Genomic DNA, 25,996 nt, shown 5'->3' on the forward strand with positions numbered 1-25,996 from the left:
ATGCTCAGGCATACTACAGGATAGGGTTTCCATTCCAAAAAAAAAAAAAAAAAAGTCATGCTGAAGCCCTTGGAAAAACACCCAAGAACCTGATTATTGATTAAGTATATATCTCTCTAATATCTCCTTCTTAAAAATACCTGATTATTCAAAGGAAGTAAAATTAAAGATTGCTATAAGTTTGGAAACACTTGAAAAATAGTCAAACATCAAGAATGAAACTCATAGAGAGGTGATGTGTCCAAGGTCACGCTGCTATTTAGTGGCAGAAATAGAAAAAGACACTGTTGATTCTCTTTTCTGATTCCAATAGGGTGTTTGGCCTCTGGCAGCAATGAACCATGCCTATGTCAAAGTTACCTGGCAAATTAAAATGGCCTGGGAGAGGCCTCCAATCAAGCTCACCCAAGTGAATATAGATCTTGGTGGCTCTCTCATTCCAATAAACTCACCTGAAACTTAAGTTTAACACTTTCCCTTGCTACAGAAATTTGCACAGACTAAAGTAATTCCTTGCCTGTTTCTTATACATTACACAAAAACTTCAGATGTGCTTTAGGCATTCCAAGTCCACTTAAGGTCATAATTTAGACTATTATTGTATATTATATTATTCTGACTCTTTGGTCACTCTCTCCAATGTCAACTTGGGTAGAGCTGCTTTGGAATGACTTAGCAAAGCTGTGCTCCTGGAAAATCTGAAACAGTCTGACGAGTTGTTGGATCAGCTTTTTTTCTGGAGATTTCTCTGACGGCCCCAGGCCAAAAGAAATTTACACCTGATTTTTTTGCAGACTTCCAAGCAAATACTCTATGAATCTCTTCAGATTTTCTTCTTTCATCTGTGGTCTTTATGAGGTATTAAAAGGCTATTGGAGGGGTCTTTTTAAACTTTGAAATCTGGTTAGTCATAGAGTCAATTCTGTGAATATTGCTGGGAAGATGGTACTACCTCTGTGCCATTTACCCTGGTGAAAGGGCTCTTTCATCAGAGGCAAGTGATTAAGAAAGTCTGCACTGAGCCAACCTACATGCAGCCAATAAGTCCTGATTATCTATGAAACTGGGGAAAGGAGCACCAAGAGTTAGAATTCTGGATTAAACTGATTTGAGGACACTATAGATTTTGGCCTCCTTACTTCTCCTTCCTCACTGCCCCAGCCCCAGACCCTTTGTGAGACCAAGTGGCATGTTTTTAAATCCTACTTCATTCTCATACTCCCCACTCACCTCCCCCAGCAGTGTCATTGGCAACAGTTTCTCAACCTCAGCACTATTGACATTTTGGGCCATATAATTTTTTATTGGGGGAGGGGGCTCTTCTGTGCACTGTGAATGTTTAGCACCATACTAGGCTACTACCCCCTCTGGATGCCAGTATCTTTCCTCTGAGTCATGACAAGCAAAAGCATCTCAACATTACCTGATGCCCCCAGGGTGGGGGTGTGGAATCACCCCTAGTTGAGAACTACTGGACCAGAGGTCTCCGGAAGAGAAGCAACTAGAGGGATAGGAAAGCCATGAGTGAAAGAAACAGAGATACTAATTATCAGTCACTGGTTAATCAGGAGCCTATGTTCCATTGCCTAGACTAAGCAATGAGAAGATTCACTGTGGTTTTAAAAACTTTTTTCTGAAAATATAAAGCTTTTCCTATAGGCTATCTAGAAGGTATTTGTAGGCACCCCCTTTTGTGTTATAGCTATAGAACTCATTTATTTTAGTAACAACAGTAAAGGAAGGTAGAAATGGTGTAAAGCAAAACTTTGTGCTTAGAAATATGATTATGACCACTTGGAGCAAATGAAAAAGAAGCCCATTATCTATGACCTCAATATTTATGGCCATTTCCTTCTTAATCATATAATAAATAGCTGTCAATGTCCCACAAGTGAAAAGGCCTGGCTCAGATATGGTGGTCATAATTTTTCTCTTGCCTTCTGTGTCTTTCCTATCTAAATATCATCAGAGGCATTTTATTGCCCAGAAACAACCCCAGCAGAAAACAGAAAGATCAATGAAGTATTACATTGGAAACCAGAAGTTCCACATTTGAGCCTCACCCAGTTCCCCTTCTTAATAGCACTTCTCCCCCTTGGCGCAGTTAGTTAATATCCTTGGGTCTTACAATCTCCTCATTAGTAAAGTGGGAATTAAAATATTACACCTTGTTTTGAGACTCAACTATAGAAGGCTTTGAAAACCTAAGGGGCCATCCAAATATGTTACTGTTAATTGATTGAGTTGAATGCTTTGCCTGTCTCTATTATCACCACAAATTATTTCAGTGGTTTGACTTCAGTTATTAATGGCATTGACCCATTAGTTCAATTGTTCTTCAATAATTATAATTTAGAAAAGTTAATTTGGCAGTGTATCATCTCAACCTTATTAATTAGAAAGAAAAGTATATTGGTATCTTCTATTAACATATTGCTTTGCATTTAGACGACCCAAGAGTTAACTAATGGATTTTCAGAATGTTCACCCAGTATTACTGTTCATGTCCTCATTGCAGGAAGCAGCAAAAAGACAGGGCTTATCACTTTACCACACTAAGCTTGCTTAAAGAGTGTCTCCTCAAGGTGGTTAGGTAGTCACTGAGGTTTCACATGGAGGCAAAAGATTTCCATTCTCCCAAATCAGCTATTAGTGATTTCTGCTCAGCCTCAAAATGCAGTGTTCAGCAGAAGGAATGTACTCACTAATCAGAAAAGTATCTCTGCACTCTCAGGTTGCCCAGCGTAACTGCTTCCTTATCTCAGCCTGACTTAGGAGAATTGAATTTTTTTTGTTTGGACACGGCTTTGATGAAATCAAAATTGTGAGTTTTATCAACATATGGTCTAGTGACCATGTGGCATGTGGTTCTTCTATCCCAGATGCTTCTCATCAAACAGCTCTCAGAGACACAATATTTGACTTAGCAAAGACACTTTTGAACCTCACAATCAAATACTGGTCACTCCTGCTATGAATTTTCATTCTATTTTGAGCTCTTCCAGAAGAATAAAGTTTTAAGGTTTGTTTTTTGTTTTTTGTTTTTTTCTGTCCTCCACAACATTCAGTGTTGGGCACTTAGTTAACCTGCTTGACTTGATGTTGACAGAGTCATCCCAATAGTTATTTCCTTCTACCAGTCCCCAGAATATACCTCCATAGCTTTCCATTTGCTACTGCCACCATTAAGGATCTGAGATTTAAGGTATAGAATAAAAAAGCCTATTTGAGATATCATTTCTTGGGACCCCTTCACTATTGCCCCAGTAAAAATTTCTCCTAGCTCAACAGTAAGCTAATTCTAGTCCACAGAGAATTTTTAAGGTCTACCAAAAGAGCCTTCACAAAGAGGTTCCATCTGTGGAAGTGGCTTTGTACACAGAACCTCCACTCAGTTCCTCTCTCTTTCATCTGAGATATTCATACTAAAAGGAGGGATGGTAGTCAAGGGGAGGCTTATAACAAATGGTAGATCCCTGACAAATAAGCCCCCAAGGTAGGTATAACAGCTGGAGCATCAGCCCTCAGAGAATAAGTGATTTTTATCTGTCACAGCATAACCGAAGAATTGGAGATCTAGAAAGAATTGTATAGAGCAATCTGGTTCCGTGTACTCACTTCCCAGATGAAGGAAACGAGATCCAGAAAATAACATAATAGGCATGTCACAAAGCACACTGGTGGGAAAGCCAGAACTGCAATTCAGTCACCTCACTTAGTCTAGGGCTCTTTGCACAGGAGGACACTTTAAACTTAACCTTGATAAATTCACGTAAAGGTAGCACTAGCAACTCAGAACTGCTATGTCAGTCACTTCTGATGTAATGTATTAGAATAGTGTTTGACCTTAACCAGTCAGAAAACTTTTTTTTTCCAACTTCTATCACCCATTGGATAACATCAAGTCTCTTTATTCCAAATCTGATCAACCTGACTGTAGGACTATGGATCTTCATAGATTGTAGTAGTTTGATGGATTAGAGGTTTAAAAGAAAATAGTAAAGAGCTAATTTCTTTTTAGAGATGCCTTTAATTTCAAGTCATGTCTGTTGGTTGCCTAGTTTATGCATTTTGTATTGCTTGTTAACTCAGAGGCCACCCAAAACAAAAGGTATTGTCGAGGCATTATTTCTGTCTCTACACATTCCTGACTTGCTAGTCTTCCATGAAGGTCTTCCATGAAGAAGCTTAAATTTTCCTACGTATTTTGAGTTTTATGTTTCTTTCCATTAAAGTTTCCAGCCGTTCATAGACATATTTAGTTTGGCAGAAGGTAGTGGTGACTCATGGAATGAAGAAATTTGAAAGCAAAGCTACTGAAAATGGATCTAATTTCTTCTTGGGGTAATTTGGGAGCGAGCGATTGATAATTTGTCTAATTTTTCCTGGTTTCATCAGCTGCCATACTGCCAAATATTTGTTCCATATGGATGCTTTGTTATTACTGAAACATATAACAAATTTCAGCTGCAACTATATCTAATATGGTCAAAGGGTAAGACTATTGTTGGCTCATTTTCTCATTGTTTTTGGCTGGACACCCTCAATCAATGGTTATTGAGTGAAAAAACAGGATCATATTGAAACCATTTTCAGCATGTTCCTTCCTATGGATCCAACCATTTCACTGTGAGTTTGTCAAGCACAGCAAATGTTCCTTATTAAAGGGATGATTATGTTTTCAGCATAGACACGACTGCCAGTTAATTGCATTCACCTTATAATTCCACTCTCTCAATTTGGTGTAGAGATGTTTTTGGCTTTCCAAAGATCCTTCTTTTCTGCTTATTCTTGCCTCCCACTATAGAACAGATATTTGGGGATAGATTCTGAGAAGATCAATGACATACTCATAAAATAAGCATCATTTCAGGCTTACCTTAAGATAGACAGTCTGTGGGCCCTGAGTTGTTTGAATCATAAGACTTACAAAAGATATTAGTGCCACAAATCTGGCTGGCATTTCTGTAGATTACTAGTGCTTTGCATGCAATTATGGAAATCTCCCTTACCAGAGAAGCCAGACAAGGGTTCAGTAACATTGCATGAAAACACTATGCTGTGTAGGCTAAAGACACAGAAGGATTTATTTCTGGCTGGTTCTGAAGTAGGCACTGATCACTTATTGTCTTAAAGTCATCCATCAGGTAATTGATTTCAGTCAATATAAATGATTTCAATATCCACCCCCAACAAAAAAACAATGGCAATAATAAAGAATAGAGAAGTCTCTTAGAAGAAACCAGATGTTATTGAAGACCATGGAAAGTGGCAAGAAGTCTCTTGTTTATGATAGGAAAATCTGGTTTGATTAACAAATGTTCTAAGGGTCACACATGTCACATAGTAAAAATACAGTTTAATGTATGAAGACTAGAGCCTTGCTACTCAAAGCAACCTGATAGCTTATTGGAAATGCAAAATCAAGGGCTCTACTGCAGACTAATTAAAACAAAATCTGCATTTTAAACCAGATACCCAGAGGATTCGTACGCATATAAGGATTTGAGGAGCCCTGGTCTAGGGAATAACAGGTATATGTTGATTGATGACTCATCTGTTAAGAAAGAAAACACAAGCTAGTCAGAGTTGAACTTCCACTGAAGATTTGAAAAGTGTTGTTGGGGCCAAACATGCTTGTGATCATTAACAATATATATGTTGATTCAACCATATCAAGTCCCCAATTCCTTCACGTTGGTAGAATCTTTCCTCGGAGGAAGTATAGAACTTCCCCAAGGATAACCCCAAGGCCTGACCTTCTATGAACTGGAAATTGGAACTCCTAATTGCTGTGGCTGCAATTTCCAAACCCATCACTGGGGCCAGGAACTGAGATCCAGTCTTTAAGATCTTGCCAGCTTCTTTTTCAATAGTTATATTTTATAAGAACAGCCAAGCAAGAGTCCTTAAAAAAAATATTTCTAATTGCATTGAGTGGACAAATGTGTGTTTTACTCATATCAAATTGTTTCCTTTGTCATGCTTAGCCAGGTTCTAATATTATTTCTTATGACTCTGCATTGATTAGTTCCATTAGGTTTGCTATTGGAATTTAAAAGAAATGGTTTTGAGTTAAGAGAACTGGGTTTCTGTCTTCTACTGGAAGATGAAGGGTAAACTTTAAAACTGTTTTTCAAAGAGGCAGCTGGTTCCCCAGTTGAAAGCCTTCTCATTAGACCCTTTCTGGAATTCGGCAAGTTCCCCAGCCTGAACCCATTTATGAAAGTCCGGATTGCTAAAGGACGTGCTTGTTCAGAAAGACCTCATCCCACAGCAAGGCAGGTAAAAGTAGAGAGGGCCAGTTTATAACTTCTTTTCTTTGAATGACACTAGAAAAAAGAGGGAGGGCTTTGAATGAGGGACTTCGAGTATCTTGGATTTACTCAGAGGTTTACCACTACATAACTTGGTAAATTTGGTGAATAGTCCCATGAGTCTCAAAACCTGTTTCCATTGGAACAATAATATTAGGTTGAACCATGACATTCCACTTCTGAAATGGGGTCACTATGATCTCTTTTCACAGTTCTCCAGAGGGAAAAAAATAAGTCATAGATATAGTTTTCACATTTTTTTCATATACATTTTCCTTAACCTTTAAGTATCTGTCACCTCTTGATTATATTCAATTCAATTGGTGGTATTTGACTTAGCTCACAATTATATATTTAATTTATTTAGACTTAATCCATAGCATTTTAATGCAACATCCCTAACTCCTTGGCAATCTACCCATTGAAAGAATATTGACAAGATACTCTCTAAGACCTTTTCCAAAACTAACATTTACTGTTGTTTCATGGAAATCTCTAAAATCCTTTAAGAAATCCAACTGGATATAGAGCTACTGTTGTTCCTTTATTAGAATTCTTCTTTCATTACTTTTATCCAGAGCTTTAGTAAAATGTATAGAAGTAAAATTATGGCACTAACCTATTTAATTATAGCATTGACTGGGCACCTGTTCTGTGCTGAGCACTACCCAAGAGAGGATGAAGCCATGCCTTCAAAGAGATCTCTCACTCATATGTGAGGACCCATTAAATATCAGTCATGAACCCCAAGCTTGAATCAGATAGAAATGTTCCTCCCCTATATTATTCCAACCTACACCATTCATTGAGTGTCCTCTGGTTAGCAAAACATTAATGATGAAGGGAATGAGTAAAGATATTAACTACCCTCATGGAGTTACTTTAGAGCAGATGTCACAAAATGGTGCCCTATTCCCACCCCACCTGAATCTAGCCCACAAACATGTTTTGTTTGCACCAGCAAATATACTTTTTACATTTTGGAATTATAAAAAACAAGAGATTTTAAATAAAAAAAAAAACAAGGATTAACAGCTTCTCTTGAAGAGTTAGGTGATCTAGCATTACTGGCCAGTATTCCTGAGTAGCAGCTTTGTCTAGAGCTTTATAGGTAGGATATATGCCCCTCCAGCTCACCACAGTGCCTCACAGGCTTGCTTTATTCATCTATATACCCATCATGCCTCAGCATACATGGACCTGTGCCACCCCTTCCCCAGATATGCAAGATCTCTTTGGATATTAACCATTCACCTTTCTTCTTTATTCAACACAACACTCATTTATTGCCTTTTCACTATCACCCATGCATTAGACTAGTCACTGCTGATTCCACAAAACTTTTCTTTAAGGTGTTTCATTGTTCTCCTCAAACATAGCAAGGGTATAGCTGGGGTAAAATTTAAAAGATGATCAAGTTTTCCTGGTGAAGGAAGAGCCCAAATCTGAAAAACTGAACGTACAATTATTTAGAGATCATCAAAGGGATATTTCTTCAAGAGTAAGTGGAGCTTTTGGCCAGTGACTTTGTAAAGCAGGAAAGACCAAGTTCCCAGGCAATGCAATGGACAGGTTACGCAATCACTCCAAGTGTTTAGGACAATGGAGACCATCAAACCCAACTCTAGACAAAGTGAGTTGTAGCATTGTAGTTTGTTTTGCACCAAGATCCAGAACAGCTGTTACCAATTCACTGGAAGATTACACATGTGTCCTTCCTTCCATTCCCATCACTATTTAGGTCCTCCTCATCACTCACCAAAACTATTGCAACAGCCTCCTCAATGATCACTCTGTGTCCAATATTGCTTGACACCAGCCATCCCACCCATGAAATTAATCTTTCTAAAGCACAGTTTTAATCACTTTATTCCTTTTCTAAACAACTTCAGTAACCATCCATGGCTAAGTAAATTGAATCCAAACTCCACAATTTGACAGTAAGGCATTTTATATAAGACCTCTATCTAACTTTTCAACTGTATTTCCTAACATTTCCCTACAGCAAAGCTCACAAACTGGCAGTCTGTAAATTTTATCCAATTTTCAGAAGTATTTTGTTTGGCAAATGCAAAACTTTGAATTATCTGTCAATATAAATGACTCTTACTTCTACATTAGCACCAAAATCTTCGCCACTTTCTATTGCATTACTATGGCCCACTCACACCTCTACATGATTTGCTTGGCTCTTATAGGCATTTGAGTTTATAAATACTCCCTACATATTCCAACATCTAACCTAGATGATTTCCTACCATATATAAGATTTTCTTAGGCTTTTCTCCTGTTCTTCTTTCAAATGTCACCTCCTCTGAAAAACCTTCTACCAGATTTCAACTCTCTTTCCTCTAAATAACAATACTATTACTCTTACAACACTTATAACTTATTCTATATTGTGTTTTTTGGTGAGTGTTCATGCTTTATACCATCTGGTTGGCTATAAGCTCCTCAAAGTTGAGGGCTGTCTTATTAATCTTCTGTAAAATCCCACATACTCCCTTGAACACAACATGGTCCATGTCTGCACGGAATTAATTAAGCTATCTATTTTTCTTTGCCTTCCAGGCCTAGATTAGTAGTGTGTGCCCATAAGAAGGTAGTAACTCATTTGAAATGCAGACATGGCTGAGTCAGAATGTCCCCATGGACTTTTAAGCATTTTCAAGTAGGGAGTGAGAAATGCTGTATCTAAAGGAAACTACTGAGGGAATTTAGGTAAACAGAACATGATCCTTTTTGTTGGAAGCTGGCTGTGATCTTCCGATTAAATCCCTATTGCATGTCTCACAAGGAGCATCAGCAAACCCATTAGTATGCTCAACTTTCTTAGAATTATAGGAGTCAGTCTATTCCTGGAGGGGGGGTGGGGGGCTGAAACAGTGAGTTGAGCCAGTGCCAGGTAGAGCACAAACCCCCTTGAAAAAAATGAAACAGAAAGAATTTTGCACAGTGCATTCAAAGGTATCATTTTCCAGAGTTACTGAACACCCAGAAAGGCACTCTCATTCCTGTTTGCCCTGGCAGAAGGAAGAGCCCATCAACAAGTTGCAAGGTTATGGAGTCTGAACTTAGTGGCTCCAGAGATGGATCCAACTTAATGGATTTTGATCAGAATGACAGGTGGTAAAATATGAACTAAAAGGAAGACAGTCACTCTTCTAAAATATAATTCAATTAAGTAATGTTTTATGGACTAATATGTATCCATGATAGTGCTAAAAATTAAAAGAAAGTTAAAACAAGAATGCAAGTAGAGACAACTAATATATTAACAAGCACACACCATGTTCTCCAGATATAACATAAAAGCCTGCCTTAAGTTACCTTCAGTCTGGTTAGGAATGCAAACTTTACCCATGTGTAGGAATTATCATCAAGGTAAACTGACAGCATTAAAATAAATAATAAAATATAAAAATGACATTCTTTTTTTCTATTCCTCCTGGACATGGCAGATGTCAAAACATAAGTTTACTAAATTTCCAAATGAATACTGAGAATTTTCATTCTTCTCTCTATATATAGTCTTGTGAGGTTTTCCATTGATGTTTAAAAGGAAGGTGGAATTTGTTACCTTCATGTACCTTCTGTCTGCCTGGGTCCTTAACTAGGTAGAGGTATGGATGTGCTTTGTTGCTTGAGAGAGGCATGAAATACTGGGTGAACAAGCTGCTTTGACTTTGAGTTGATGGGAAGTACATGAAAAAATCCCTCCCTTTGTGAAGTTGCCAGGCCAATCTTTCCAACTCAAGTTCAGTGATGTATCCAAATCCTACCTGGAGTCATGAGGTTCCCCTTCCACGAGATTCTCTATATTTCCCAGCCAGACAGGATCTGACGCAGAGAGCATGGGCATTATTGACTCCTTTTCTTTCAGCACAAGGATTCCTCAAAACAGATATTTTTCCAAATTAAACAGAAATCTAACTGTGGGTATCTGTGTATATTTGAATAATATTTTAGGTTAGGTATCAAAAGGGGCTCTGATTATGAGGTGAGGAGACTGAACACCCTGAGGAGACTTGGCTTTGCTAGTTATAAGCTGAGTGCATTTAGGCAACTCTCTTGCTTGTAAATGGGGTACTGTCAGCCCTGTTCTGCCTCCAAAAGGGGGGTTTTATGAGTATCAGGCAAGATAATACCTCTGGAGTTATACAAAATTTCTAGGGAATCAAGGCCAGCTACAGGTTTCTAGAGATAACTTGAATGAGGTGTTGTTTGAATTGATGGAGTGCTAGGCTAGAGTACATTCTAAAGTTGCAATTGGGTTAGCCAAAATGACATTCAGGCACCTTCCTCTAGAGGTTGGGACAGCCATTCCTTTTTGGGTCATGTATGCTTTTTGCTGGAATTACAAGGGCAAAAGTAGGAGTAGCTGTATTATTGGTCAGTGCTTCCCATATTCCACCATCCCATGAGTAGGGATAAGAGGTTAATTAAATATATCTCTTGGGCAACAGAAATGATCAAAGCTGTCCCTGGAACACAGTTGCTTCAAAAAGTAGGCTTTTGTTTCAGGGAAAATCTCCCACAGAGAAACATGGAACACCAAAGAGAACTATAAATAGGACTATCATTTATGTCAATTATAAATAGATTTGTTCCCTTTTGATTAGAAGATTAGTTCTAGCTGAAAGTCTGTAGTTGAACTGAAATGAGGGAAAAGCTCCTGACAAAATATTATTACATGCTAACAGTTAGATTTGATACCTTTTCCTCCCTGAGGTATTTTCTCCGATTTTCCCTAAATGAAGACATTTGTGTTTAGAATCCACTTTTAGTCTTTGAAGTACATTTATTCATACTTCATCACCTCCTCAGGATCTCTCCTTATCTTCTAAATTAGAATACACACACACACACACACATACACCCCACTTTTTAAATTGAAAAAACTGAATAAATTGAGTATCAGCGTTAGGAATTCAAAAGAGGTAATATTCTCCTTAGAGGCTCCCAAGATGGTCACCATACACTATTACAAAAGTTTGCCTTTTCATGAAGGAGATTCTTTACCAAATTGCAGGTCCTTAGCAAACAAATATTAGCATAATGACTGAAGGGACAAAGTAAAAGATCAGTAGAGGAAGGGTCGTATCCCACAGGCTGTTGCTACTGATCACTTGTCAGATATGCAGCCATTTTCCTTTCATTCCAGAGGGATGATTTCCATTCAATATCCAGATGAACCCCAACTCTTTGGGTCTGGTTAGTCAACTCCTTGTCCTCTGCTCATGTTCATGACTCATCTCTTCCCAGGGCCAGAGAGAGAAGTGGCAGCTTCCCATCCAAGCTGTCTGCTAGGTTCATCCTGGGACGAGGGTTTGTGGATGGAGCAGCAGGGTGCTGCTGTACCAGGCATGATGGAATGCAATGGAATTCATGTTTCCTGCATGCTAGAATGAAGGGTTGGAAAACCTTACCTGAGTCTAACCTACCTTGCGTCTTGGAGACTCTTGATCTCAGCTATCCCAGACTCAGCATTAAGAAAGAGACTGTAAGTGAGAGTAATTGGGAGGAGAGGGCAGACGCAATGAGCAGGAACCTTTCTGGGAAATTCCTCCCCCACTTTAAATGCTCTATCCTGATTTCACTGCAGGATATTTGAAAATGAACTTAGCTTGTCAACTGGAAATTCACTGCCTGACCCAAGATTCAAGGGAGATTTCTGGAAAAACACTAATCAGGGATTTGGAAAGCCTGGGCCCCAACACATAAAGAAATATATTGAATATTTTTAAAGATATAAAATTCTTAGAACTGTTGGACAGTTTTCTGTGTGTGACCTCTCTCTTCCAAGTGGCATTGCTCAACAGCCCAGCTCTCATCAGAAGGCTGACATCATGCTGTTGTGCAACTCACAGCCATTGCAATGTCACTTTGCTAACTGCACTTGCTGTGTATTCAACTACTGAGAAGTGGAGCAGCTTTAGGTTTTGAGTCAGAAGTTCTGAGCAGGATCATTCCCATGAAACCCGAGCCCTTGGTTCTTTTAAAAAGTCAAAATACATTTGGATCTTGCAAATCGAGAATGTCAGAGCCAATATTTTCTTCTTAATCAAAACCCAGGAATGCCACAGTGGGTGATAGGGGCCATGTCCTCCCATTTTCTCATTCCCTTCCCCCACACTCCCAGCCAAAATTCTCCAGGCTTGAGAGAACTGAATGGAAATGAAGTTCCGGGCTTGCATGTTCAGTCCTGAACTTCTCTACTGAGCACTGCATTATGGTGGACTGACACAGTAGGATGTAAAAACATGCGACTGAGATCATCCATTTGTTCCCAGACAGGTAGGTAAACAGAAAATAGGAAAGGCTTCTTCCCACTCAGCCTTGCATTCCCAATCAAGTATTTAGGATTCTGTTCAACAGCCCAATTCTCCCTCCAGTGTTGGCCGTTGAACCTGCTGACTCTTTGATGGCGAATCTTCCATCCTCATCCCCTTGTATCACTCTTTTAACTCAATCTATGAAACGCTTTTCAAAATTGAGGAGATGAGACCCTTCTCCATTCTAAAATAGGCTGGTTCAGAATGTTCTTGGGAACTTATAAAGAGCTCTCTCTGAGTCCTGTCTTATTCACAAAGCTGGCAATGGCCTTCAGGAGTAAGTAAAGTAAAACATAGCACATTCAAGAGACCAGGTTTACCTTGTTCCTTTTGTGTGGTTGTCATCTTTCAGGGAAATCTAGAAAAAGCAGAGAGATCAATCTGCCCTTCATTCCCCCTAGGGAAAAGGAAGGGAAAACCCTGACATTCCCCAGACCTCATGAATCACTCCAGAAGATCAGTAGTAGCTTTGGTTAATGGGAAGTTTCAAGAAAGGAAGCTTCCAAAAATTTGCCATGATGCTTGTAAAGTGGAATAAGGATACTCACATTTGGCTAGAAGTTGCATCTGGTGTTTAAGAGAGGTTTTGAATAGACAGGATTTTGATAGATGGAGAAATTCTGGGCAGAGAAAACAACTTAGTGGAAAAGCCATGAACAGCAAAATATAGGGCATCTTTGCACGTGCATAAGCCATCCAGCCAGTTGTTGGGGTAGTATGCTAGTGGAGAATAGTGCAAAATAAGCCCAAAGAGATAGGTTAGAGAAACATTTGTATTGAAGGAGAAGAAGAACTAGCACTTTCTAAGCATTTATTATATCCATGGTACTATTCTAAGCACTAATATGTATTAATTCTTTAAATCCTCACAACAAAACTGTGAAGTGTATACTATCAGTATCCTCACTTTAAAGTGAGACTACTGAGGCACAGAGAAGGATATAATGCGTATAAAGGCACATAGCTTCTAAGTGGGACAAATGGGGCAAAACCATGGTTTTAACTCAGGCAGCTGACCCCAGCATCCATTGTACCTGGTAACCTTTCAGCATATTGCCCATAGCATGCCTTTATTCTTTGCTTTTTCTTCCATCCCCTCTTCCCTAGCTATGGAAATACTGGGTAACCTCTAAGGGCAAGCTCATATATTCCTTCCTTAGTGAGATCTCTTCCAACTCCATTGGTAAGAATTTATCTTTCCCTACTCCAAGTTCCTCTTTATTTGAATTTATAGTAATTTTTCCAATCTTACTTATATTAGAGTTAAGTATGTGCTCATTTACAAACTTCTATAATCCAGACTTGTCTTCATATCCCCCTTCATATCCTCTGACCCTAGGATAGTGCTTTACATGTAGAAAGTGCTCAATTAACATAGCTGAATTGAATATCAGAGTCCACTGGTTGAAGCCTGGGGAAATGTCCCCTAATCCCACCATACCTCGTTTATATCATCTTTCCAAATTCAAAACAACAACAAAAACAACAAAAGACTAAGAAATCTTGAGCCCTACAGGGAACTCCCCCACTCCTGAAATCCTACAGCCCATCAAAAACCATTTGGAGAAGCATAATGTGGACAGGCCACAGACCAAGAACACCATTCCAGGGTTACCCTGCTTGGCTGCAAAAGAATGCTAACTCTAACAGTGCTTTTACAGGCTAAAAGGTGGCCACACATGGATGAAGTATCTCACCAAGGGCTGTGGGGTTCCAGGATTTCTGAGAAGACTCCCTTTATTCTAATAAAGTTCTAGGTTTCTCAACCCCCAAATCCCAATTCCCTGTGGGAGACTCAAAAACACCCAATTTAATTAAAACCTCTCTTTTTTCACATTGAAGTCACAAGTTTTCACAGGGTGCAACGTGTTTCCAGACTAGACTGCTCAGGAAGACAGGTACTATTTTCTTTTTATGGCCTATGTCCTTAAATTGCTTTACTGCTTAGATATAACTGAGGGCCAGGTTGCTCAGAGAGATTCCAGCCCAATCTCTCCCTCTTTCACCCAGCTCTTTTCTGGCCTGGAAGATTTCTTTCTCCCATAGGTGAGGTTACCCAATAGGAAGAGAATGTCTTATCCTTTTAGAAAAGTATCCTTTTAATGTTTGTCATGAGTTACCTCCAAGTTCAGAGAGTCAATAACAACAAGTAAGCACAGTGTGATGCCTTTGGAAGGATGTCAGACAAGCATGTGGAATGACCTACAATTATCTAATTGTCAAGGCCAACACTACACAAATTGAGATATGCAAAGTTGAGTGCTGAAATGTGATGGATGAGTGCACAGTTATTTACTGAGCATCTATTATATGCCAGGCTCTGAAGCATGTGTTAGGGATTTAGTGCTGAACCAAACTGACAGGTTTCCTGACTTAGGTGCTTAGAGTTTAGCCAGAAATGTGCTAAGGTCCAGGGCTAAGGGTGAACAAGGAATGGTGAGACTCCTATGCCCTACATTTGTCTGGGGGGAGAACTATACAATACATGCCCCAAGCTTTCTTTTCTTCCTAACCGTTGGAATATTTTTCTAATCAATCTCCCATCTTCTTCTTCTTACCCTCTCTTATTATTGTTGCCCTCTATAGCAGGCACTGTTGCATATCCACTGTTTTAGGCATTGGTTTAGATGCCTTGTGGCAAGGAAGCCTCGATGTTAGGTTCAGTTTGGGCTCTTGCTCTTTCCTCGTCTTATCCCAGACAATCAAAGGAGGCAGCTTAAATTGTGTGACTAGTTTGCTTCTATCAGGAGTCAGACTCATTGTTCCCCTCTGTTTTTCTACACATACTGGGATATTTCATGTACACTAGAGTCTCTTGTCCTGGGCAAGCCCACAGTTCCTGAGGTGTTAAGTAAAGGAAACAATAAAGTGTCCATGGGCCTATGTCTTGGCACCTTGATCTCAAGCTTCTAGAAGTGCCAGCTTCCTGGAAATTTATTACCTACTTTGTGTACACAAACAAAATAGAGAATGGTAGGAAACACTGGGAGGTCTCAAATTACTTGTTTGATAAATATCCAAGTGCCTTGTGCAAGGAAGAGCATGGTCTCTGGTCCTTGATTGAATCTGTAAGGAAGTCACAGGTTTTGATACAACTTCTTTGATGAACTCAATCCCAATCTAGGAGCCAAGTGATTTACCTAGAATAGTTCTGGGAATAGATAAGCCAGACTTAATGTGGGGGATCATTGATCAAATCATATCAAATTAGATATGAAACTGACTCACTTGATATGATTATTAGAATGTATATTTTGACATTGTTTATTTTTCTCACCAGCAGACTTTTTGGTTTTCCAAAATCCTTTTCTTTGTTAGAATGGAAAGAATGAATCAAAATTAGATGCATAGATAGAAGGATAGAATACTGAAAAACAACATGTAGAACTTGAGAAAATAAAATCAATAATAGGAGAGAACTTGTTTAAGTGCACCAAATGAACTTGAAAGAAGAGCCAATGTGTCCTTTATCTGTATTCACCAACACAGAGTAAAAATCATAATCTCCAAATGAAATGGTTGAAAACCCTGGCCTTCAAATGGGAGATGAAAAGAGATTGAGAAATCCAGAAAAGCAGTGTTTTATCAGGTCTAATTTAGTCCTAGAGCTATTGGGAGTCCATTTGTCTCCAAGTAGAGCATTGCCTGGTGTCTGTGTTTCTGTTCATGCAGAAAGCTGCTGGGGCCATCAGAGCAAGAGAGACTTCACAAAGAAAGTCAGAAAGCAGTGCCAAAAGGCAAATACGGTTCCTGTCACAGCCAAAATAGTTCACTTACCTCTTTGTGTTGCTCTTTTACTCTGTAATGGAGCAATTTCTATGAGAGTTGTGTAAAAGTAAGGAGATTTTTAGCTTTGAGTGAATTGGGCAAGAAAAGCATGAAATTTAGTGAGGGAAAGAGTGATAGGGAAATAATATAAAAGCCCTGGAAAAGAGTGCTTCCTCTTTAGAAAATCTACTATGTGAAAATCCACACTTGTAAAACAAATACACTCTGGATGGATTTTCTCAGTTCACAAAAATTTATCACTTTACTAAATGCTTTTTAAGTCTTCATCTTGTGCCTTCTCATTTAATGTGGTTGAACACTTCTTTTGCTCTCTCTTCCTCTCCCCTCTCTCTACCCTACATCTACTAGAGATGAAAAGGAGAACCCATGAGGTGTAGTCCCTCAGAGGTCTCTGTGCCTACCCATGTTTGTGCTTCATTTCTACCATAGTGACAAGACTTAGAAATATGACAAGACTTAGAAACCCTTGGTAGACCAGAGGATAAGAGTTTCTGTCAAGAATGGAGATGGGCGGGGGGGGAAGGCACCTGGGTGGCTCAGTCAGTTAAGCATCTGACTTTGTCTCAGGTCATGATCTCGGGGTCCTGGGATTGAGCCCTACGTGGGGCTCCATGCTCAGCGGGGAGTCTGCTTCTCCCTCTCTCTCTACCCCTCCTCCACTGCTTGTGCTCATGCTCTCTCTCTCTCTCTCTCTCTCAAATAAATAAATAAAATCTTAAAAAAAGAAAAGAATAGAGATAGAGGGACTATTGAATTACAGGGTTGCAAAAAATCCCTCTGCTCTTCAACATCTTGACAGAAGGACTCTGCTGAAACCCCCCAACTTTACTGCCCCCCCACGGTCTGCAAGCAGAAAAACATAGTAATGGGGTGTTATACCAATCCATGAGATGGTCATCTCTTATGAATAGAGGTCACCCCTCAATGATTCAGCAGGGTTCTTTCTCTGAACCTCCATTGTACCTTGTACCTGCTCAGACACCTAACCTTATTCTGCTTTTTTATTACGGTATTTATGAGTTATCTCATCCCCTGCTGGGTCAGAAACTCCTTGAAAGCAAGGGTTTTGCCTTACCAACTATTTTCACATACCCCTAACACTTAGGATGGTGCATCTTAAAAATGGCAGGTAATAAAAAGTTTTGTTTGTTTTTTAAAGTGACTTGTTTTTAAGTTGAATTCCATCTTAGTTCTATAGGAAGACTATCCAGATTAGAAATTATTTTGTCACCATAGATTTAAATTTCCTTAATATTCTCTTAATATTTAATCCATAGAAAGTATGTCTAACACATAGTAGACAATGAATAAGTTTGTTGAATGAATTTATGAGTGAAAAATCAATGAACAGCTGCTCATGGAGGGTGCTTCCTTCTTCCCCTGTGAAGTTGAGGCAGCACTGGGAGAATGCTTTATTTATCTGACCCTCACTCTCCTGTTTCAGTCTAGTATTGCTGATAGAAAGGTGTCATCATCACCATTAATCCAATACTGATGTAACCTGAACTTTTGCTCTGTGTAATCACAGATATGGGTGAATTTCTTAGAAAAGAACAACCCCTGAACTAAACTGTTAAGTAGACAAAGTATAAATTGGGCCTCTTCCATATTGTCAAGAGCAAAGGAGGCCCTAACTCTGCTCTGCCCCTTTCATCCTGACCCCCCACCCCCTGCAGCACCTAGTAAGCCCTGCCACAGAATTATAGGAACCTCAGGCTTGTCTATTTTATACCTCTTCCTGCTCCATTCATGCACCCTGAGGGATCTGTTGCCTTCCTTCCCAGAAGTTCTGTATAAATATATCCTAATCCAATGAGGCAAAGCCATAATGGGGTCATTTGAGGCATCAGTAATAAGCCAGTGACCTTCAATAAACTTTGCTCTTTAAAGAAGTAGTTATCATTAAGATTCTGTGCAAGTAACAGTTCCAGGATTACATTGGCTTAACCAACATGGAAGTTTATTCCTCTCTCACATAACAAGTCCCAAGATACATAGTTCAGAGCTGCTGAACTATCAGCTGAACAGAGCAGCTCAGGTATCCAGCCTCCTTTTAATTTTCTGTTTCACCATGCTTATAGTGTGGCTCTCATCTACATGGCCCAAGATAGCTGCTAGAGCAACTTAGAACAACATTCCTGCCAGCAGGAAGATTTTTAAAAAGCAAAGGATACATGCTGGTTGTCTTTTTAGGAAGGATCCCAGAAGCTGTCTTGTGAAACTTTCGCTTATATTCCATTGTCTAGAATTTGAGCAAATGGTCACACATAGCTTCAAGGGAGGCTGGGAAATATAGTCAGTTGAAAATTAATGTTTCCATTATCATGGAAAGAGGGAGAATGGATATTGGGCAATGAGAAGGAATCCCTGACAGAAGGACCATCCCAGAAATCTTTAAGTCGTATCACTTAGGTGTTCACGTATGCACTGCAAAAATCAAAGGCTGATTTTCACCTGTAAGATGAGGATAATAATGGCATTCATCTCATAGGATTGTTCTAAGAATTAAATGAGATAGTATATGTATAAACCAAATATCCCCAGGTTTTCTGGTCTGCTTGGGTCATACTTTTATCCACTATCTACATAAAATGGCTTGTGACCTCTTTCCACATTCCATGGGAAGCCCATGCACTGCCCAAAAGCTCTGAATATTTGGCGCACTAGGCTTTTCCTTGGTTAGTTCACTCCACGGTTTGTTTCCCTACTATTTCCTACTCCTAGTTGTCACTCTTGATTCCTGAAGCTGCCTTCTTCTGTCACCTTCCCCCTTTGTTCTAGGACATCAAAAGATGAATCAAGGGTGGGAAAAAACTAGGGGCAGGAGAGTCGTGAGTGCCTGGAATTTGGCAGAAGCCTTGAGAGCTATAAATAAGACTTGATGCAATATATTGCCTGCCTGGGGCGCCTGGGTGGCTCAGTTGGTTAAGCGACTGCCTTCGGCTCAGGTCATGATCCTGGAGTCCCGGGATCGAGTCCCGCATCGGGCTCCCTGCTCGGCAGGGAGTCTGCTTCTCCCTCTGACCCTCCTCCCTCTCATGCTCTCTGTCTCTCATTCTCTCTCTCTCTCAAATAAATAAATAAAATCTTTAAAAAAAATATATTGCCTGCCTGGATAAAGGGGGAAAGGAATAGCAGGTAAACAAAGGTGATTGTAAAATTTTGAGTCTGGATAAGCAAGAGGATGATAGTGCAGACATGGACAAGTCCAGAGGAAGATTTTACTTTGGTTGACTTTAGTCAATGGCAAAGATGCTGACTTTGGTTTTAGAGATACTGAATCATAATGGTGCATTCAGAAGACAATTCCCAAGGCTCATTATTGGTGCCGGTCCAAAGCTCAGAGAGACAGCAGCCCAAAGAAATAGGTTTGGAAGTTTCCTTGTACACATGATAGCCAAAGCATGATCCCCCTTATCCCAATATTTAAATTTTAAGTTATTTTTTTAAATAGGAAGGAAGAAATAAAATTGCCATTTTGGGGTCTCAAAAGAACTGAGCATCATCCAATTACATTACAAATGGTCTCCTAAAAAACTCATTCCTTTAGACCAGCAACTGAGTTTTTATTCATTATTATTTTTCTAACTAAAATTTAGAATTACAGAATCAAAACATGCTACAGTTGGAATAAGCCCTAAAATGTTCCTGGTCCAAATGCCTCACTTACATATGGGGAAATTGATCTTCTAGAGAGTCGAGATGACCTATCCTTGTTCACTCATGCTGAATAGTGATGCCAGGTAACTATAACCTACTACTAGAATTTCTGTTCTTCCTTGCTCATTTTTTTCTGCTACAGTTTAGTTACCAAAGATATGTTTTTAGAGATTTACCTGATTAAAAATGTTCTTTCCAACTGAAGTACAAACACAAGTAGTGAAGAGACAGTGTAGAATAAGGAGCCAGAGGGTCTGGATTTTAGTCCCATACAGAAAGAACTGGCTATGTGACCTGGAGAGGGTCATTTAATCTTTCAAGATATCAGTTTTCTCACTTGAGTAGCAAGGAGATTGGTCTGAATTAGCTCTGAAATGCCTTGCAGCTCTGATGTTCCTTGATTCTTGGAAGTATCAATTGTCTCCAACTGGATCCACATTTTCTAATCCCACACAAGATGGAGAGCAGGCCCATTCCAGTATTTGGGAAGGCCCATCAGGATAAGAACTGGCCTCTTTCTGTGGGGGCTGGAGAAGGGAAGCAGCTGAAGCAACACTATCAGTTTCCTTCCCATTCAGAAGAGAACAATCGAGCTCCTCCCAGGGGAAACCATTCAGATTTTGACAGTGCAGGGTCTGTCTTATGACGGGAATGGAGGATTACTGTAGAATGGGGGTGCTTAGTGGCTATGATTCTGAACACAAAATCAAAGATGGAAGGAAATCCAAGAGGTCCTTAGGTCCAGTCCCCTGTCTCTATCTAAGCCTTCCAAGGCAGATGGTTGTCATCCTACATTTAAAGATCTCCAGGGAAGCTTCCCACAGAGCCCTGGGTCAGCATGTTTCCCCCTTACAATCAAGAAATTCTTCCTGGTATTTAAGTGGAAACACTTTCTGTATAGCACTTGTCTGTTTACCTTTGTCTAGTCCTTAGTGGAGATGAGGAAGAATATTCTGTGTGATAATAACACTTCTTATACCTGGCAGTGGTAAGTAAGTCAACTATTAGCCTTTTGGGGGGACTAAATCTTAACTCCGTTTTCTACCCAGTTAATCTTTTTTTTTTTCTTTTCTTTTCTTTTTTTTTTTTTTTAACTCCTAGCTGGATTCTTTCCAGCTTCTCCAAATGAGTCTTAAAATAGGAGGATGAAATCTGAGTTCCCACTCTAATTAAAACCTCAGCAATGCCAAGTTTTGTAGAAGGATTACTCTCTAGGCTTTCATTTCATAATTCTCGACATACGCCTGCCTCATATTACAATTTTGTTGTAGTACTTTCTCGCTGACTTGGGGCCCACAGCTATTTTGCTGTAGTACTTGTCTCTTCCAGTTGGAGCCAATTTTTATCCATTTTAAACATCTTCCTGCTTTTAATGACCTCCCCCTTTCTACATTGTTAAAGGTCACTTTAAATTTTAATTCTACCTTCTAATATTTGAAGATCTTTTCCTGGCTTCGTGCAATCTGAAAAACATTCTAGTCTATTATTTCATTGAGGAAGGAGTCTCAATTTTCTCCGAATACCCACAAGCATGGTTTGAGCATGAAAAGCACAGCAGACCACCCTTCTCCAGTCATCTATTCAACAAACATCTTTTCAAGCACCAGTGATAGGCACTGGGGATATAGTGATGGATAAATCATAACTTCTTTATCCATCTAGTAACATATACATACAAGGTATACAAAATGTATTCGTGAAGTACTTACTCTTTGTAAACCTGTGGTGGGTATAGAGGCTGTAACAGTGAACAGGACATATAAGGCTCTTGCCTTTATGGATCTCACATTCTAAGGGAAGTAGAGGAGGAGGGAGACAAAGTACAAGTCAACCAATAAATAAACAGTACTATGTCAAATCTTGATAAATGTTCTAAAAGAAACAATGGGATGATAAACATCATAGTGGTGGCTATCTTAGATGGGGTAGACAGGAGAGACCTCCCCAAGGAGGGGGCTCTGAAGACCTTACAGCCTAGCAGGGTTCTGCTATCCTGAACCAATCCTCTTTAGCAAACCAAACCTTCCTCATGGTCTCTTCTCTCAGACTCAGAACTAACTTTTGCTGGGATGTTAATGGCTGATAATGCACTGTTCCTTAGTAAATTATTTACATTTCCAAAGGACTCTTTCATGTTCTTTAATTAAAAGGAATGATAAATGAATTTCAGGATATAGGTGCCTTAGTTCCATAGGCAGTTAATAGACATTTGTGGAAAACAAGGATCCAGTGGTCCCTTAGGTGTAGAGAGAATGGACTTCAATACCATCACATAGATTTCTTCACTGCAGGGTTTCTTATAGCCTTGAATAGGTTGATGAACTTTAGGGCTCTCCCAAATGGGAAGTCTACAGCTGTTCCCTAAGCTTTTGGCATGGAATCTGTGAAAGAACATTCTGTGATGAATGCTGGGCTGAGGAGATGTCTTGGATCCTTTGGTGTCTTTTGACATTGGGTTTGGCATTGGGGATATGATCCCAAATCATAAGCACCCAGTATGCAGGCTAGCCTTGGATGTTTCTGAATGGTATGACAGAAACAAAATGAGTTTCTCCATGAGCCTGGGCCTGTACTTCTCTTGTTTCTGCAGATCATGGAGCATTTTGAGAGTCTTTTGAGTGTCTCAAATTTCCTCTTTCCAGGAAAATACGCAAACATACATAATTACACATCATGCGGAGGGTTCACAGGTCTCCTACAAAAACGCATGCATGGACTAGAAGATTTCTAAGGACCTGTTCAGTGTTAAAGTTCTGTTTCTGCTCTCAGATCATACAGACCTCTTGGTTCATATTTTTTATTAGCCTGTGGGTTTCTTGAGACTGGGTGTTCTACTTCTTCCCAAGCTTGGTCAGCCTTGGTGGAGTACTCAGTACACAAAGGATGCTAATAAGTATCTGTGAGCCTGTGGTTGCCTCCCCAGAGGGTCCTGTGGTGACTGCTGCCTGAGAAACAGCCAGGGAGAGTGGGGAGACCCCCCAACAAAGAAGTACCAACCAACCATGGGGATACCCAGTTGGCTTCCCAATTAGTGAATGAGATCATTTTCCCTCTGATCTTTTCCAGAAATAGATCTGTGAAGAAGGCGTGCACTGAAATGACCTAGCAAAGCAACGAGAAGGAAGTGACTAGAAAGGGAATTATTAAAAACCCAACTTCTTCTTTAAAAGGGAAATGGAAACAGGGACCTGGAGGAGGGTTATAACTGCCAAGCCAGCAGTGGCTCCTGCTTTCCTCCCCATGCTCCCAATATGGATTTCCTGCCTGCAGGGTACCGTTTGATTTAGGGCTATGGGAGCCTCACACACACTCTCACGAGAAGGGCTTGGAAAAGAAATAGAGCAGTGTTTGCCCTCTTCCTGCCACTTCTGTATGAAGGCAATTAGATTAATTAACCCTGTTTCCTCAGCAGGATTGATCCTGACACTTGCTTGAGAAATTCTGATGATTATGTGTAGCCTGACTGACAAATAACAAATTATGATTTTTTCTTTTCTGCAAAACTGAATGTCCTCTGGTTTATGTAATCACCTTGATTCTATAGGCAATCATCAGTGACATACTTCCCTTTCACTCTCCTTTGCCATGAGTTTTGAATGATCCATGAAAAGATGTTTTGATGATGTGGTCCTGAAGGTGTGCCAAAACCCCACCCCATCTTTTTGGCTTCTCTGCTTTACCCTGGGTGGTTATAAAGGGTGAAGGCATAGAAAAGGTAGATTTGGGTCTTTGGGAAGTCTGTCTTCTGAAGTAAGTTTTACAATTGAGCAGATTGGCTTGAATACCCACCTGAAAATTTTGAAAGCCTAAAAATAAATTGAATCTGGTACTTAGAGAAAGTGGCTTTCAATATCAGAGGACGTCCCTGTGTTTCTAGCTTTCCATGTGGTCGGGGAATTTGTTAAGGCTCTAATTTCCTTCGCTGAGACCTGGCTTGTCTTCAGGTGCTAGCTGGAAGTCAGAATGACACAGACTGTGCAAATAAAAAATGCAGGGAAGGGTAAAAGGTCAACATGTGTTTTTCGTTTCAGTTTAGTTTCTTTCTTACTTTGGAGGGTTATGTGTTTTTTTTTTTTTTCCTTTTTGCAATAAAACTGGTCCTGCTACCAGACTAACATATGGATACCTTTATTAGGCAATTATCAAAAGAGATATCAAGCATTTCTGGAGTTTTTCAAGTGTAAGAGGTCTTTCCCAGAACTACTGTCCTCATTGGCCCTTTCCTTCTTGCTAGTGTTCTACTAAATCATATATTACATACACATGTTGGAAGTCTTCATCACACATAGTCATTGGCCTTGGCATTATCTGAGAATTAGCTGGAAATGCACATTCTCAGGCACCACCTCAGACCTACTGAAACAGAAACTCTGAGGGTGGGACCCAGTGATGTTGTTTTAACCAAAGATACTGATGCAGGCTCAAGTTGGAGAAGCCTTGATGTGCATCATTGTGTAACTACCCACCTCCTGGTTCATTAATCATGTTGCACACTGGATGCTTCAGGAACCCCCACAGACTTATAAATCTGAAACCCATCCTTGCATGGAGGTTAGTGGAGACAAGTTGTGGATGGGGAAATTTTACCATTTGAAATCAAAGGAACTTCCAGATTCATAAGTCACTTGAACTCTCAGGCTCCTGCGGAGTAGGGGCAGGGGGACAGGGTGCAGGCAGGGACTGTGTCTCCTTTGTCCTCATCAGTATTCTAAACCCTGAGTCCAGGCAACATAATGGCCATTCATTGACTTTTTGCTGAATAATTATAACTAACATTTGGTAAATGTTTACTCATGCATTCATCAAATACCCTTTGAGGTGGGTACTATTTGTATCCCCTTTTTGTGGATGAAAACTGAGATGTTAAGTACCTTACCCATGCCCACATAGTTAGAAATGGTGGGGCCAGCATCTGAATTCAGGCAAACAGGCTCTGGAGGTATAACTTCCCTGCACAGCCTCATAACTAATCCATGAATAGTGATGCTAAGGATGGTGATGGGAGGTGATATTTCATGTTTGCTCTGTGCTGCTCACTGTTCCAAGCTCTCTTTGTGCCTTACCTCATTACAGCCTGATAGAGGTACATACTATTATAGCCCCCTTATTAATATAATTTATTTTTATAAATGATCTCAAGGAGTAGAAAGTTATTTCAATGAAAATATTTACGGCTGCATTAGTTAAAATAAACAGACTAGTCCTGATGTTGGAATTACTCTTACCAAGGTAAAAATGTCTTCATATTGCACCTCCTTGTGTACTGTTTGTGCACTTGACTTACCAATCCAACTAATTAATAAGCATTTATGAAGTGCCTGATGAGTGCCCAGTGCTGTCCTTCTAGACACAGAAATATGAGACACAATTTCTGCTCTTAAGATGCTTCAAAACAAGTTGGGAAAATGTACCAGTCTCCATAAAACAGAAAATAAAGGCTAATAGGTAGGTAAGTGCTGGTTATGATGTATAAAGTAATCATTTTACACCTTCAGAGAGATTGGTGGAAATGAAGTCCTCAGACAAGAATTTTCACAAGGGCCTGAAGGAGACTCCTATTTCTAGACTCAGACTTCAATTGTTCTGGGCAACTGTCATTGAACTGTTGAGTTCAGCATCCCTGCACACAGTCTCCTTCAAGCCTATCACAGTAATCAGGATTATAAAGGGAACTGTGACCTGTCCCTCCATTTTTGTCTGTTTTGTTCACTTATTCTCAGTACTGAGAGCAGTATCTAGAACATATTAGATGCTCCATAAACATCCGTGATTAAATGATAATAAGCAGGAGAAGAATAATGTGGGAGAAGGACAGATACAGTTTGCCAAATTTGGGGTTGGATGGGGAGGTCAATGGTCAGGGATATTACTCCCCAAAAGCAGATTGGGCAAGAG

General features: G+C 39.8%; 1 protein-coding gene and 1 long non-coding RNA gene across 6 annotated transcripts in view; one reads left to right on the forward strand and one right to left on the reverse strand.

The window, feature by feature from the left end:
- The window catches only part of LOC117998813, a 128,275-nt gene extending 116,305 nt beyond the window's left edge, over positions 1 to 11,970 (reverse strand). The window contains exons 1-5 of one of the 4 annotated variants that reach the window (XR_004676087.1): positions 11,762 to 11,771; positions 11,034 to 11,067; positions 10,100 to 10,211; positions 4,718 to 5,557; positions 1,424 to 1,501 (exon numbers count right to left, since the gene is read on the reverse strand). This is a non-coding gene — a long non-coding RNA (uncharacterized LOC117998813). Of the gene's footprint in view, positions 1 to 1,423; positions 1,502 to 4,717; positions 5,558 to 10,099; positions 10,212 to 11,033; positions 11,068 to 11,761 lie in introns of all 4 variants that reach the window. The other 3 variants (XR_004676086.1, XR_004676088.1, XR_004676089.1) reach the window with 3 other exon arrangements.
- The window catches only part of IGF1 (insulin like growth factor 1), a 74,615-nt gene that overhangs the window by 12,414 nt on the left and 36,205 nt on the right, over positions 1 to 25,996 (forward strand). The gene's annotated exons all lie outside the window — the stretch shown is intronic.

Source organism: Mirounga leonina, unplaced genomic scaffold (assembly GCF_011800145.1).
Source record: "Mirounga leonina isolate KUSES-001 unplaced genomic scaffold, KU_Mleo_1.0 Mir_418, whole genome shotgun sequence".
Taxonomy (NCBI): domain Eukaryota; kingdom Metazoa; phylum Chordata; class Mammalia; order Carnivora; family Phocidae; genus Mirounga; species Mirounga leonina.